The 15,906-nt window shown below is 36.9% G+C and overlaps 3 non-coding genes across 3 annotated transcripts; all 3 read right to left on the bottom strand.

Moving 5' to 3' along the window:
• Positions 1–943: 943 nt before the first annotated feature.
• trnav-cac lies at positions 944–1,016 on the bottom strand. Its single transcript has one exon. It is a non-coding gene; the product is annotated as a tRNA-Val (tRNA).
• Positions 1,017–1,137: 121 nt separating this feature from the next.
• trnal-aag lies at positions 1,138–1,221 on the bottom strand. The gene has a single exon. It is a non-coding gene; the product is annotated as a tRNA-Leu (tRNA).
• A 1,160-nt stretch (positions 1,222–2,381) lies between these two features.
• trnav-cac lies at positions 2,382–2,454 on the bottom strand. The gene has a single exon. It is a non-coding gene; the product is annotated as a tRNA-Val (tRNA).
• Between the last annotated feature and the right edge of the window lie 13,452 nt (positions 2,455–15,906).

Here is a 15,906-nt window from a genome sequence, read left to right as displayed (position 1 = left end):
TGACTCAAATTTGTGAGTCAGTGACAGGCTTAAGAAGAACTCCAAAGCAAACTGTTGACCAGAACCCTTTCACTTACATCGGGCATTGTAGTAGCAAAGCATGCAGGAGAGTGGCCCTTGAAGAGAACAGCCGGGCATAGCTGGTGTATTCCGAAAGGGTCCCGTCCTCATGACTGGGTATTTTTTCTTACCTTTCACACATATCTTCCTTCAGACATAGGTTCCACCGAGATGTGAACACGATCGTTAGATTCAACTTCCAAAGCGCTAAACTTTACACCATGGAACCTCCTGCTTTGGATTTCTGCACTCTTCCTCAGGGCGAGAAGTGTGATAATGCGGTTTCTTTGTCTGCATGAACAGTGGCATCAGAATTATAGAACAATAGCACCTGGAGCGCTCTTTCTGAAATGGAACTTTCTAAACCAGACGCATGTCACGATGTGGCCTCTGTCCACTTGACAGACCCCTTGCCCCCATGGTTTCTATACAGTTTCCAAGGCCTCTAAGAACCACCACCTTACTGATTTTCAGCAGTGTCATGCAATGGGAAAACCTCCTGTGCAAAATTTAACTGGACTTTTCCAAAGCCAAAGATAACACCATGTATTCAATTGATGATCTATTCAGGTCTTTTGTGAGAGGGAAATCTTTTTTTTAATCGATCGGCAGCTGGTTGCCCTCCTAAGAAAAGTTAAACTAAAGCTGCATGGCCAAGAAGGTTCATACTGTAAAGAAGGATGTTCCAGTTAAAAGTCACAGCAATGGGATAGCCTTGATGGCTGTTTTAAAAGCACATGATTTGTGAGGCAGATGTGGCATTCCATTGCGCAGAAGTTTTTGTTGTAAGACCTCTCAATGTCGTGTGGATGAGGGTGACGTAACACCCAAAACCCATCATTTCCTTCTGCAGCATAGCACTGTGAATGCCAAGCAAGAGAGCTGTTTCCGCTCGGTTTCGAACCGAGGACCTTTCGCGTGTGAAGCGAACGTGATGACCACTACACTACGGAAACCGGTGGGCAGGCGATCTCTGGTGGGAATGACGGGATATCAAATCCTAGAAAAGTGAAAGACTGAGAGAAAAAGTTGATGGAACAGCCTGTACATCATAATTCCGGAAGATCACTAACTTCCTGTCAGAAGTGGGATTCGAACCCACGCCTCCTCGAGGAGACTGCAGCCTTAACGCAGCGCCTTGGACCGCTCGGCCATCCTGACTTTGTAAATAGCGATTTCCATTCAATTCAGTAATGGTCATGATCCTTGTCCGGTAGCATTAAATGAACACATCAACCACTGAGATCACCCTCTAGAAGACGGGATGGTTAGGCATGGGCTTGGACTCATGTGCCACTAAACAGATCAACAACAGAAGTCCTAGTCTTTGTTGGGTAACGTCCTTTGAGTTTTGGATTTCTCCCAGCTCCACAACACCTGACTCAAATTTGTGAGTCAGTGACAGGCTTAAGAAGAACTCCAAAGCAAACTGTTGACCAGAACCCTTTCACTTACATCGGGCATTGTAGTAGCAAAGCATGCAGGAGAGTGGCCCTTGAAGAGAACAGCCGGGCATAGCTGGTGTATTCCGAAAGGGTCCCGTCCTCATGACTGGGTATTTTTTCTTACCTTTCACACATATCTTCCTTCAGACATAGGTTCCACCGAGATGTGAACACGATCGTTAGATTCAACTTCCAAAGCGCTAAACTTTACACCATGGAACCTCCTGCTTTGGATTTCTGCACTCTTCCTCAGGGCGAGAAGTGTGATAATGCGGTTTCTTTGTCTGCATGAACAGTGGCATCAGAATTATAGAACAATAGCACCTGGAGCGCTCTTTCTGAAATGGAACTTTCTAAACCAGACGCATGTCATGATGTGGCCTCTGTCCACTTGACAGACCCCTTGCCCCCATGGTTTCTATACAGTTTCCAAGGCCTCTAAGAACCACCACCTTACTGATTTTCAGCGGTGTCATGCAATGGAATAACCTCCTGTTCAAAATTTAACTGGACTTTTCCAAAGCCAAAGATAACACCATGTATTCAATTGATGATCTATTCAGGTCTTTTGTGAGAGGGAAATCTTTTTTTTAATCGATCGGCAGCTGGTTGCCTTCCTAAGAAAAGTTAAACTAAAGCTGCATGGCCAAGAAGGTTCATACTGTAAAGAAGGATGTTCCAGTTAAAAGTCACAGCAATGGGATAGCCTTGATGGCTGTTTTCAAAGCACATGATTTGTGAGGCAGATGTGGCATTCCATTGCGCAGAAGTTTTTGTTGTAAGACCTCTCAATGTCGTGTGGATGAGGGTGACGTAACACCCAAAACCCATCATTTCCTTCTGCAGCATAGCACTGTGAATGCCAAGCAAGAGAGCTGTTTCCGCTCGGTTTTGAACCGAGTACCTTTCGCGTGTGAAGCTAACGTGATGACCACTACACTACGGAAACCGGTGGGCAGGCGAACTCTGGTAGGAATGACGGGATATCAAATCCTAGAAAAGTGAAAGACTGAGAGAAAAAGTTGATGGAACAGCCTGTACATCATAATTCCGGAAGATCCCTAACTTCCTGCCAGAAGTGGGATTCCAACCCACGTCTCCACGAGGAGACTGCGGCCTTAACGCAGCGCCTTGGACCGCTCTGCCATCCTGACTTTGTAAACAGCTTTTTCCATTCAATTCAGTAATGGTCATGATCCTTGTCAGGTAGCATTAAATGAACACATCAACCACTGAGATCACCCTCTAGAAGACGGGATGGTTAGGCATGGGCTTGGACTCATGTGCCACTAAACAGATCAACAACAGAAGTCCTAGTCTTTGTTGGGTAACGTCCTTTGAGTTTTGGATTTCTCCCAGCTCCACAACACCTGACTCAAATTTGTGAGTCAGTGACAGGCTTAAGAAGAACTCCAAAGCAAACTGTTGACCAGAACCCTTTCACTTACATCGGGCATTGTAGTAGCAAAGCATGCAGGAGAGTGGCCCTTGAAGAGAACAGCCGGGCATAGCTGGTGTATTCCGAAAGGGTCCCGTCCTCATGACTGGGTATTTTTTCTTACCTTTCACACATATCTTCCTTCAGACATAGGTTCCACTGAGATGTGAACACGATCGTTAGATTCAACTTCCAAAGCGCTAAACTTTACACCATGGAACCTCCTGCTTTGGATTTCTGCACTCTTCCTCAGGGCGAGAAGTGTGATAATGCGGTTTCTTTGTCTGCATGAACAGTGGCATCAGAATTATAGAACAATAGCACCTGGAGCGCTCTTTCTGAAATGGAACTTTCTAAACCAGACGCATGTCACGATGTGGCCTCTGTCCACTTGACAGACCCCTTGCCCCCATGGTTTCTATACAGTTTCCAAGGCCTCTAAGAACCACCACCTTACTGATTTTCAGCGCTGTCATGCAATGGGAAAACCTCCTGTGCAAAATTTAACTGGACTTTTCCAAAGCCAAAGATAACACCATGTATTCAATTGATGATCTATTCAGGTCTTTTGTGAGAGGGAAATCTTTTTTTTAATCGATCGGCAGCTGGTTGCCTTCCTAAGAAAAGTTAAACTAAAGCTGCATGGCCAAGAAGGTTCATACTGTAAAGAAGGATGTTCCAGTTAAAAGTCACAGCAATGGGATAGCCTTGATGGCTGTTTTCAAAGCACATGATTTGTGAGGCAGATGTGGCATTCCATTGCGCAGAAGTTTTTGTTGTAAGACCTCTCAATGTCGTGTGGATGAGGGTGACGTAACACCCAAAACCCATCATTTCCTTCTGCAGCATAGCACTGTGAATGTGGTGTAGATGAAATGCCAAGCAAAAGAGCTGTCTTTAATGCAAGTCTGCCATCACTGTACGTCTGTCTTTGATGTACGTCTATCTTTGATGTGCGTCTGTCTTTGATGTGCGTCTTTCTTTGATGTATGTCTGTCATTGATGTACGTCTGTCATTGATGTGTGTCTGTCTTTAATGTAAGTCGTCTTAACTGTATGTCCATCTCTGATTTCAGTCTGTCTTTAATGTACTTCTATCATTAATGTACGTCTGTCTTTTACGTAATTCTGTCTTCAATGTACGTCTGTCTTTCATGTACGGCTGTCTTTGATGTACGTATGTCTTTAACCTAAGTCTGTCAAATGTATGTCTGCCTTTGATGTACATCTGTCTTTAATGTAAGCCTTTCTTAAATGTACTTCCGTCTTTGATGAAAGACTGTCTTTATTTCCGTCTTTGAAGTCCGTCTATCTCTGATGTAATTCTGTCTTTCATGTACGTCTGTCTTTTACGTAAGTTTGTCATTATGTACTTCTGTCTTTAATGATCGTCTGTCTTTTATATATGTCTGTCATTAATGTACGTCTGTCTTCGATGTCAGTCTGTTATAAATGTACTCCTGTCATTAATATACGTTTGTTTTTAATGTTTGTCTGTCATTAAGGCAAGTTTGTTTTTACTGTAAATCTGTCATTAATGTACGTCTGTCTTTGATGTCACTCTGTTTTAAATGTACTTCTGTCATTAATGTAGGTCTGTCTTTATTGTACATCTGTCATTAATGTATGTTGGTCTTTGATGTACGTCTGTATTTGATATCAGTCTGTCTTTGATGTACGTCTGTCTGACGTACGTTTGTCTTTGACCTAAATCTGTCAATTTTTTTTACGTCTGCCTTTGATGTATGTCTGTCTTTGATGTCTGTCTGTCTTTAAAGTAAGTCTGTCATTAATGTAAGTCTGTCTTTGATGTGCATATGTCTTTCACTTAAGTCTGATTTTGATGTACGTCTGTCCTTGATGTAAGTCTGTCTTTTATGTACATCTGTAATTAACGTACGTCTGCCTTTGATGTCCGTCTGTCTTCGATGTCAGTCTGTCTTAATTGTACTTCTGTCATTAATGTATGTCTGCCTGTAATGTATGTCTGTCTTTGCTGTCAGTCTGTCATTAAGGTACGTCTGTCTTTGATGTACGTCTGCCTTTAATGTATTTCTGTCTTTGATGTGCGTCTGTCTTTGATTTAAGACATACATTAATGACAGACGTACATTGATGACAGACCTATATTAAAGACAGATGTACATCAAAGACAGACTGACATCAAAGACGGACGCACATCAAAGACAGACCTAGATTAATGACAGACTGACATCAAAGACAGACGTACATTATTAACTGATATGCATTAAATATAGTGGTACATTAAAGTAAGATGTACATTAAAGACAGACTCCCACTAAAGACAGACTGACATCAAAGACAGACGTACATTAATCACAGACATGCATTAAATATAAAGCTACATTAAAGAAAGTCGTACATTAAAGACAGACTCAAATTTAAGACAGACGTACATTAATGACAGACGTACATAAAATACAGACATAAATTAAAGTGAGACTGAAATGAAAGACAGACGCACATTAATGACTGGCATACATTAAATATAAAGGTACATTAAAGAAAGTCGTACATTAAAGACAGACTCAAATTTAAGACAGATGTACATTAATGACAGACGTACATAAAATACAGACATAAATTAAAGTGAGACTGAAATGAAAGACAGACGTACATTAATGACTGACGTGCATTAAATATAGAGGTACATTAAAGAAAGTTTTACATTAAAGACAGACTCACGTTAAAGATAGACCTACATTAATGACAGACGTATATCAAAGTCAGACTTAAATGAAAGACAGACGCACATCAAAGACAGATGTATATCAAAGGCAGACATACATTAATGACAGACTTAAGTCAAAGACACACATACATCAAAGACAGACTTACCTTAAAGACAGACACACATCAAAGACAAACGTACATTAATGACAGAAGTAGATCAAAGACAGATGTACATTCATGACCGACGTACATTAAAGACAGATGGACATTAAAGACAGACTCACATTAAAGACAGACGTACATTAATGACAGACGTACACTAATGACAGACTTACATTAAAGACAGACGTACATTAAAGACAGACTTACTTTAAAGAGAGACTGACATCAAAGACAGACCAACATTAAAGACAGACGTACATTAATGACGGACTTGCATTACAGACAGATTGACATCAAAAATAGACCTCCTGAGACCCGGGGTATGATTTCATTTGCATTTTAGGTTTCTTCTAGCTATTTGTGGTTAAGAGGAATCAATAAATATAATGACCAAAGATTATCTTTGAATATGAAGCCATTTTTAAAAAAAATGATGTACACATATGTGGACACACGGTCTGAGTTTCCTCAAAACACAAAAAAATCATGATTTTGTTACAAAGAGCAAATCTCTTTATTTTCAGCCTGAACACTTTTTTAAAACATGTCATTGTCACAGTTGTTTGTAACTGTTTCCATTTATGAACATACCTTTGAAAACCTAAAATTGTTTAAAAAACAGTAACAATCTTGCAAAACTTGTCCTTCTGCTTTCTGATACATTTATATTTATTATATTTATATATAATATAATATATAATATATATAATATATATATATATATATATATATATATATATATATATATATATATATATATATATATATATATATATATATATATATAATATATTTATATTTATTATACATGATACATTTCATCGACTGTTGTGTTGAGTGGATACCCACTTCTACTTAGTGCTGTAGCGTTGGAGCAATACACAATCAGTTTCATCAAATCCTTATCAATATACTGGTTTACATAGTCCAGTGCAGTCCAGCCTTCTCTGTCCTCCTCAGTTCCCTCCTCAGGTTCAAACTGGACTAAGTTTGAGGTCAGGTGAGCAGCCTTCCAGCGCACTGCACGTCCTATAGAAACAGAATTAGAATGACAATACTTAATTGCCACATTTATACATGCATGTTCGATCAGATCCACTGGGATTTACTTCCAGACGTACTGTATTCCTTAAAAAATTCAAGTACCTTGGTTTGGCTGTTCATGAAATCCTGGTCCTGGTGTTGGCTCTTCAGGGTCAGCAGTTGAGCCACCAACCTCGACCTGCTGAGTTCCATGTCTTGGTGTGCGTGAAGTAGCAATGCTACGGTCTGAGCGATAACCTGTGGACAGATGTTGTTAAGCCCCTTAGAACAAGTAAACATAATTTTGGGTCTTGTTCTTTGGCATAAATAATTCTAGTACTACTACTGATGTTCATTTAGAATTAACTAAGCATTATATCAATAGGCTTACCAGCCACTTCACCACGGAAACGTTTCCTCCCCCGGCTGGCCTCAGTGGGTTGGGGAATGGGGTCTTCACCCCCACTGTTCTCCTCACTGCTGCTCGTCTCGTTTTGTGGAGGATGGTAATCAGCATCCATCACTGGGTCGTCGGTGTCTGACAACTCCTCTAGGTCTGAGTTGTCCAGATCCCTTCCCTCCAGCACAAGTTCAAGAGCTTGTGACAGAGTATAATACTCTGAAATGAAATAAAAATCTGTGCAATTGTCCATGTACTCATGTATTCTCTCTTTTTTAATGTTGTTAACTATTGTAAACTACTATTTTCTAATACAATCTAGCCAAACTACATTTTTGGCACACTTTTTATGCTAACCTTGAGCTAGCATTTTTACATTTTCAGCAAAGCTAAGTCCTACCGTCCACATATGTGGACCGCAACTTTAGCGACATACTGTATCTTTCCTGTTATAGACTTTTATCAAAATTTCTTGCCATATTAAACAAAAAACACTAATATGTTTAACTAAACCAGAATAAACAATCAAATCTTATCTGAATTTTTACCTTTCTGTCGTTTTGGTCGGGTGTGGCTCCCTGAGTTTTCAAAGGTGTTCGTCGCCATCTTGAAATTTATCCATAGAGTGTATTTCTCTTCTTTCGCCAGCAGATGGCAGTATAAGCGCCCACAAATGTGTACAACAGGTTTCAATTGCATCATATTCAGTATATAGTGCAGAAGACCAAAAATGTGATGTCCACAAATGTGTATGCCAGGACGTAAGAGGTTTTTAAAGACAGACGTACATTAATGACATACTTACAATAGTGACAGACGTGCATTAAACACAGAATTACATGACAGACAAACTTACATTAAAGACAGACTTACATCAAATTTAGAAAGACTGACTCACATCAAACACAAATGTATACCAAGGGCAGACATACATGAATGATAGACTTACGTCAAAAACACACGTACATCAAAGACAGGCGTACATCAAAGACAGACTTACATTAAAGACAGACACACATCAAAGACAGACATACGTTAATGACAAAGGTACATCAATGAGTTATGCCAAAGACAGATGTAGATCAAAGACAGATGTACATTCATGACCAACATATATTAAAGACAGATGGACATTAAAGACAGACGTACATTAATGATAGAAGTATGTTAAAGACAGACTGATATCAAAGACAGATGTACATTAATGACAGACTTATATTAAAGACAGATGTACGTTAATGACAAAGGTACATTAATGACAGACATACAATAAAGTGAGACCGAAATGAAAGACAGACGCACATCAAAGACAGATGTACATGAAAAACAGACTCACATTAAGACAGACGTACATTAATGACAGATTTACATTAAAGACAGGCGTACATTAATGACAGACTTCCATTACAGACAGATTGACATCAAACACAGACGTACATAAAATACAGACAAACATTAAAAACAGACATACATTAATGACGTACTTACAGTAGTGACAGACGTGCATTAAAGACAGAATTACATGAGAGACAGACTTACATTAAAGACAAACTTACATCAAAGACAGACTGATATCAAAGACAGATTTACATCAAACACAGAGGTACATTAAAGACAAAGGTATATTGACGAAAGACAAACATTAAAGACAGACTTACACGAATGACAGACCTACAATAGAGACACACTTACATTAATGAAAGACGTACATTAAAGACAGACTTACATTAATGACAGACGTACATTAAAGACGGACTTACATTAATGAGAGATTTACATTAAAGACAGACTTACATTAAGGAAAGAGTTACAATAAAGACAGACGTACATTATTGACAAATGTACATTAAGGACAGACGTACATTAAAGAAACTGACATCAAAGACAGACGTATATCAATGACCGTCTGACATGAAAGACAAACTTTGATCAAATACAGACTTACATTAAAGACAGACTTTCATTAAGGACAGACGTACATTAAAGACAGACACACATTAAGTACAAACGTACATTAATGACAGACTGACATCAAAGACAGACGTTCATTAATGACAGACACGCATTAAATATAGAGGTACATTAAAGAAAGATGTACATAAAAGACAGACTCACGTTAAAGACAGACTTACATCGAAGACAGACACAAATCAATGAAAGACGTACGTTCATGACAATGGTACATCAATGACAGAATTATGTCAAAGACAGAAGTAGATTAAAGACACATGTACATTAAAGACAGACGTACATTAATGATAGAAATATATTAAAGACAGACTGATATTGAAGACAGACGTACAATAATGACAGACGTACAATATAGATAGAGGTACATTAAAGACAGACGTACATTAAAGACAGACATACATTAAAGACAGAGGTACATTAATAAAAGACTTACATTAAAGACAGACGTACAGTAATGACAGACTTACATTAAGGACAGATGCATGTTAATGACAAACGTACACTAATGACAGACACACATTAAAGACAGACGACACTAATGACAGACCGACATCAAAGACAGACGTACACTAATGACTGACATGCATTAAATATAGAGTTACTTTAAAGTAAGATGTACATTAAAGACAGACTCACTTTAAAGACAGACTGACATCGAAGACAGATGTACATTAATGACAGATGTACATTAATGACAGACGTACATCAAAGTCAGACTTAAATGAAAGACAGACGTATATCAATGACCGTCTGACATGAAAGACAAACTTTGATCAAATACAGACTTACATTAAAGACAGACTTACATTAAGGACAGACGTACATTAAAGACAGACACACATTAAGTATAAACGTACATTAATGACAGACTGACATCAAAGACAGACGTTTATTAATGACAGACACGCATTAAATATAGGGGTACATTAAAGAAAGATGTACATAAAAGACAGACTCACGTTAAAGACAGACTTACATCGAAGACAGACACAAATCAATGAAAGACGTACGTTCATGACAATGGTACATCAATGACAGAATTATGTCAAAGACAGAAGTAGATTAAAGACACATGTACATTAAAGACAGACGTACAATAATGGCAGACGTACATTAAAGATAGAGGTACATTAAAGACAGACGTACATTAAAGACAGACATACATTAAAGACAGAGGTACATTAATAAAAGACTTACATTGAAGACAGACGTACAGTAATGACAGACTTACATTAAGGACAGATGCATGTTAATGACAAACGTACACTAATGACAGACACACATTAAAGACAGACGACACTAATGACAGACTGACATCAAAGACAGACGTACACTAATGACTGACATGCATTAAATATAGAGTTACATTAAAGTAAGATGTACATTAAAGACAGACTCACTTTAAAGACAGACTGACATCGAAGACAGATGTACATTAATGACAGATGTACATTAATGACAGACGTACATCATAGTCAGACTTAAATGAAAGACAGACACACATCAAAGACAGACGTATGCTAATGACAAACGTACATCAATGACAGACTTATGTCAAAGACAGAAGTATATCAAAGACAGACGTACATTCATGACCGATGTGCATTAAAAACAAATGTACATTGAAGACAGACGTACATGAATGATAGAAGTATGTTAAAGACAGACTGATATTGAAGATAGACGTACAATAATGACAGACGTACATTAATGATAGAGGTACATTAAACACAGACGTACATTAAAGACAGACGTACTTTAATGACAGACGTATATCAATGACATACGTACATCAAAGACAAACTTACATCAAAGACAGACGCACATCAACGATGGGTGTACATCAAATACAGACTTACATTAAAGACAGACACACATGAAAGACAGATGTAATTTAATGACAAACCTACATTAGTGATAGACTTACATTGATGACAGACGTAAATCAAAGAAAAACTTACATAAAAGAAAGACGCATATCAAAGAAAGATGTACATTAATGACAGTCGTACATTAAGGATAGATGAACATTAATGATAGAAGTACATTAAAGACAGACTCACATTAAAGACAGACTAACAGCGAAGACAGACGTACATTAATGATAGATTTACATAATAGATAGAGGTACATTAATAACAGAAGTAAATTAAAGACAGACTCACATTAAAGACAGATGTACATCAAAGACAGACATACATCAAAGACATACGTACATTAATGACAGACTTACATTATAGACAGACGTACATTAATGACAGGCGTACATTTAAGAAAGACTTACATTAAAGACAGACGTACATCACTGACAGACTTAGATCAAAGGCAGACGTACAATAATGACAGACTTAGGTGAAAGACACACGTACACCAATGACGGACGTACATCAAAGACAGACGTACATCAAAGACAGACGTACATAAAAGACAGACTGACATCAAAGACAGACGTACATCAAAGACAGACATAGATTAATGACAGACTTACGTAAAAGACAGACGTACATCAAATAAAGACGTACATTAATGACAGACGTACATTAAAGACAGACTGACATTAAAGACAGACGTACCTTAATGAAAAACGTACATTATAGATAGAGGTACATTAATAACAGACGTAAATTAAAGACAGACTCACACTAAAGTCAGACGTACATCAAAGACAGAAGCACATCAAGGAAAGACGTACATTAATGCCAGACCTACGTCAGCGACAGACGCAAATCAGAGACAGACGTAATGTAATGACATACTTACATTAAAGACAGACCTACATTAATGACAGACGTATATTAAAGACAGACATAAATTAAAGACAGACATACATTTAAGAAAGACTTACATTAAAGATGGATGTACATCAATGACAGACTTACAATAAACACAGAAATACATTAATGACAAACGTACATTAATGAAAGACTTACGTCAAAGATAGACGTGCATCAAAGACAAATGTACATTAATGACAGATGTACATTAAAGACAGATGTACATTAATGACAGACGTACAATAAAGAAACAGGTACATTAATGACAGACAAACATCAAAGACAGAAGTACAGTAAAGACAGACTTAAAACATCGACGGACATACAGTTAAGACGACTTACATTAAAGACAGACTTACATTTAAGACAGACGTACATTAATGTAAGGCGTATATTAAAGACAAACGTACATTAAAGACAGACTTTCTTAAAAGACAGACGTAAAATAAAGACAGACGTACATTAATGACAGATTGACAATGAAAACAGACTTACATTAAAGACAGACAGATATTAAAGACGGACGCACATTATTGACAGAGCTACATAAAAGACAGACTTATGTCAAAGACAGACTTACATTAAAGACAGACGTACATTAATGATAGCAGTACATTTAAGACAGAATGACATCGAAGACAGACGTACATTAATGACAGACGTGCATTAATGACAGACGTACGTAAAAGACAGATGTAGATCCAATACAGACCTACATCAAAGACAAGACAGACACACATCAAAGAAAGATGTACATTAATGACAGACGTACATTAAAGACAAACTTACGTAAAAGACAGACGGACATCAAAGACAGATGTACATCAAAGACAGACGTACATCAAAGACAAACTTACATCAACGACAGGCGCACAACAAAGAAAGACGTACATTAATGACAGACGTACATTAAGGACAGACGTACTATAAAGACAGACGTATATTAATGATAGAACTACATTAAAGACAGACTGACGTCGAAGACAGATGTACAATAATGAAAGATGTACAATAAAGATATTGGTACATTAAACAGACACGTACATCAAAGATAGATGTACATTAATGATAGACATATATCAAAGACAGATGTACATCAAAGAAAGACGTAAATCAAAGACAGATGTACATTAATGACAGACTTACATAATAGACAGACGTACATCAACGACAGACGTACATCAAAGTCAGACTTAAATAAAAACCAGAGGCACATCAAAGACAAATTTACATTAATGACAGACTTACATTATAGACAGAGGTACATTAATGACGGACGTATATTAATGACAGACTCACATTTAAGAAAGACTTAAATTAAATACAGACGTACATCACTGACAGACTTACATTAAAGACATACGCAAGTTAATGACAAATTTACACTAATGACAGCTATACATTAAAGTCAGACACACATTGAAGACAGACGTACATTAACGACAGACGTACATCAAAGACAGACGTACATCAAAGACAAACTTATATCAAAGACAGTTGAACATCAAAGAAAGACGTACATTAATGACAGATGTTCATTAAAGATAGACGTACAATAAAGACAGGCTTAAATCAAAGGTGGACATACAGGTAAGATGTCTTACATTAAAGACAGACATACATTATTTGACAGATATACATTAAAGCCAGATGTACATTAATGACAGACGTACATTAATAACAGACATGCCTTAAATATAGAGGTACATTAAAGATAGACTCATGTTAAAGACAGACTGAGATCGAACAGAGAAGTACATTAATGTCAGACGTACATTAAAGACAATGGTAAAGTAAAGAAAGACGTACATTAAAGACAGACGTACATAAAATACAGACATACATCAAAGTGAGACTGAAATGAAAGACAGACGCACATCAAAGACAGACATACATTAATAACAGACTCACATTAAAGACAGGCGTACATTAATGACTGACTTACGTTAAAGACAGACGTACATTAAAGACCGATTTACTGTAAAGACAGACTGACATCATAGGCAGATGAAAATTAAAGACAGACGTACATTAATGACAGACTTGCATTACAAACAGACGTACATCAAAGACAGATGTACATTAATGACAGACTTACATTAAAGACAGACGTACATCAAAGACAGATGCACATCAAAGACAGGAATACATTAAAGACAGACTTACATCAAAGGCAGACGTAGAGTAATGAAAGACTTACAATAAAGACAGACGTTCATTAATGACAGACATGCATTAAATATAGAGGTACATTAAAGAAAGATGTACATAAAAGACAGACTCACATTAAAGACAGACTTACATGGAAGACAGACCTACATTAAAGACAGACGTACATTAAAGTCAGACTGAAATGAAAGACAGACGGACATCAAAGACAGACGTACATTATATATAAAGGTACATTAAAGAAAGAAGTACATTAATGACAGATTTACATTATTGGCAGACTTACATTAAAGACAGACTTACATTAAGGAAAGAGTTACAATAAAGAGAGAAGTATATTATTGACAAACGTACATTAAGGACAGACGTACATTAAAGAAACTGACATCAAAGACAGACTTACATCAAATACAGACAAACATCAAAAACAGACTTACATTAATGACAGACTTACATTAAAGACAGACTTACTTTAAAGACGGACACACATTATTGACAGAGTTACATAAAAGACAGACTTGTGTCAAAGACAGATACACATCAGAGACAGACGCATATCAAAGACAGAAGTACATCAAAGACGGACTTAAATCAAAGAGAAACGCACATCAAAGACAGGTGTACATTAATGACAGACTTACGTCAAAGACAGAAATACATTAAAGACAGACTTACATCAACGACGGACTCACAGTAAAGATAGACTTACAAAAAAGACAGATCTACTTGAACGACAGACTGACATTAAAGACAGGCGTACATTAATTACAGACATACAATAATTACAGACGTACATTAAAGACAGCCATACATTAAAGACAGACGTACATTAAAGACAGACGTACTTTACTGACAGACGTATATTAAAGACAGATGTACATCAAAGACAGACTGACATGAAAGACAGACACACATCATTGACAGAGTTACATAAAAGACAGACTTACAACAAAGACAGACGTACAGTAATAAAAGACTTACATTAAAGACAGATGCATGTTAATGACAAACGTACATTAATGACAGACGTACATTAAAGACAGACACACATTAAAGACAGATGTACACTAATGACAGACTGACATCAAAGACAGACCTACACTAATGACAGACTGACATCAAAGACAGACGTACATTAATGACTGACGTGCATTAAATATAGAGGTACATTAGGCAAGGCAAGGCAAGGCAGTTTATTTATATAGCACATTTCATGTACAGGACAATTCAAAGTGCTTTACATAAAACAAAGATATTACAGCTATTTAGAATAGTGAAAGGCATCAACACATAATCAACACATAATCACAGTAAAATAATAAATTACATTAAAATGATTAAAAGCAAGATAAGTTAAAAAAAAAAAAAAAAAAAAAAAATTAAATTAAGATGAACATTAAAGACAGACTCATGTTAAAGACAGACTGACATCGAACAGAGAAGTACATTAATGTCAGACGAACATTAAATATAAAGGTAAATTAAAGAAAGACGTACATTAAAGACAGACGTACATAATAGACAGACGTACATCAACGACAGACGTACATCAAAGTCAGACTTAAAGAAAAACCAGAGGCACATCAAAGACAAATTTACATTAATGACAGACTTACATTATAGACAGAGGTACATTAATGACGGATGTATATTAATGACAGACATGCCTTAAATATAGAGGTATATTAAAGATAGACTCATGTTAAAGACAGACTGAGATCGAACAGAGAAGTACATTAATGTCAGACGTACATTAAAGACAATGGTAAA

The sequence above is a fragment of the Melanotaenia boesemani genome, chromosome 18, assembly GCF_017639745.1.
Source record: "Melanotaenia boesemani isolate fMelBoe1 chromosome 18, fMelBoe1.pri, whole genome shotgun sequence".
Taxonomy (NCBI): Eukaryota; Metazoa; Chordata; class Actinopteri; order Atheriniformes; family Melanotaeniidae; genus Melanotaenia; species Melanotaenia boesemani.
The sequence above is the reverse complement of the archived record's forward strand: the minus strand, read 5'-3'. Positions and strand labels throughout refer to the sequence as shown.